Below are 1928 nucleotides of genomic sequence, written 5' to 3'. Positions count from 1 at the left end.
TATATATAAATATATATATATATATTACTAATATAAATAAATTCAAGTTTAAGACCGCAAATATATAAAGAGGTTGTTGAGGTCTCTATCAACAGTTTAGGTCGAACGACAAAATGTATATAATACACGAAAGGTATTAGAAATGAATTTTAGCTACGAATACATAATTCCCGTTTATTGTATTATTTCTGAAACCTTTTTGAAAGAAGCAAATCGAGTATTTTTTCTAAGGAAGTAGACAGTGTGCTTCTTTCCGGCATCCAAAATACAAATGGAATTATAATAGTATATTTCTTAAGATATGTTAGCCTTTTTTTTATGAACCGAAGGGTGTGATTTTGAAAGGCTTTGGATGCTGTTACTAGCAAACTGAAGCGCCCACGTCTCGCGATTAAATATTATTATTATACACAATTCAATGACTATTAAAATCAGTCAGTTTCACTCTAGTTGTCATGTTTTTGTGTGGGAGGGGTAGTTTCTGTCGTATGAAACGATTTCGCAGTGATTTTAGTTAGGTCCTACCTTCAGTCAGTGTTTGGTTGCAGAATTACATGCTTCAGTTAATTTCGAAAATAAACAAACATTTTGAGGATTTTAAGTAAAATAGCTAATCTATTTCTATTTATTTATTTATCTATTTATTTATTTTGAAGGATAGGAACAAAAATTTGGCAAGCTTTCGTTTTGAAAGCCAAAAATCATTACATTAAACTTTGATCGAAGGTAGAAAACAGGTTTTGTATTAAAGAACTGAATGTTGTGTCAAGGGGGTTTGTTATCGAGTGTTTGAAGCATTATAAATAAGAAATAGGTTAAGAAGTGTTTATTTCGGGTATAAAATACGAAATACAGTTTTGATTAAAAAGATATAAAATGATAGTAATATATCCGATTTTCAAAATATGAAGTTGACACTTGTTAATCATAACAGTAAATAGTGAATTATTTGGAAATCTTTAGTTTAAAAAATGCATTATATATACGAAATGACATTTAGGTTATAAGAAAACATTACTACCACTAACTATATTCGTTTTAAAAAGCTAGGAAAGAAGTTGATGCATTGTAAATGAACTAGGGAGGGAAATTCTAATGTTTAGAATTTGATCAAGGTCGGCTTTGATCAAAATTACTTTTGCCTTGGCAATCTAGTTATTTTATCTATCTAGAACTACATCGTTCAATATGACCCGTTTGAAGACCGTGGGAGGTGTGATTTGAAAGACTTTGGCTGCTGTTACTAGCAACAGAAGCGCTTTGGTAGAGGTTAGCTCGCAGTTGATGTTGCTGTACATAGTATAATAACTATTACAACAAAATTTAGGTTATAAAACAAACAAAAAACATTATTCGCATTTAATATATTGCATTTAGGAAAGACGTTGAAGATGAAATTGACATTTGTAAATAAAAACTTGACTGAAATAACTGGACACGGGTAGGATAAAGCCATTGAAACCAAATTATAAAACGCATTTCCAATTTATAGAGAAACAACAATCGATTTGTTTCAGCGACAGTTATGGTTTCCCAAGGGTGAAGAGATGATTGTAATAAAAGCATAGCTAACCTTAGTGGAGGAGATGGTTGTTATAAATCACCTTAACCAAAAATTGGTTTTGTTTTGGTGGATCTTCGTAACTTGAGGAATCCACGTCATTATCTGCTCCACCTATTTCCGGTAGAGAAAGCGAGGGGAGATTACTTTCAACAAACACTGTCAGCCTTTATGCAGACGCTCAACGCGCTAGAAATAGCAGCGAAATTTTCCTCCTATCAATAGTAATAATCCTTTCTGTTTGGAGGCGTAATGGCCCAAGTAGTTAGGGCAGCGGACTCGCGGTCATAGGATCGCGGTTTCGATTCCCAGACCGGGCGTTGTGAGTGTTTATTGAGCGAAAAACACCTAAAGCTCCACGAGGCTT

At 33.1% G+C, this 1928-nt stretch overlaps 1 protein-coding gene across 1 annotated transcript in view; it reads right to left on the bottom strand.

The window, feature by feature from the left end:
* Positions 1-1725, bottom strand: part of LOC106877678 (dymeclin) — a 35048-nt gene extending 33323 nt beyond the window's left edge. The window contains exon 1 of the mRNA XM_014926626.2: positions 1574-1725. The gene's annotated coding sequence lies outside the window, so the exon portion shown is untranslated. The remainder of the gene's footprint in view (positions 1-1573) is intronic.
* Positions 1726-1928: the final 203 nt, after the last annotated feature.

Source organism: Octopus bimaculoides, chromosome 14 (assembly GCF_001194135.2).
Source record: "Octopus bimaculoides isolate UCB-OBI-ISO-001 chromosome 14, ASM119413v2, whole genome shotgun sequence".
In the NCBI taxonomy this organism is placed as follows: Eukaryota; Metazoa; Mollusca; class Cephalopoda; order Octopoda; family Octopodidae; genus Octopus; species Octopus bimaculoides.
Note: the sequence above shows the minus strand (reverse complement) of the source record. Positions and strands in the feature narration are given on the sequence as shown.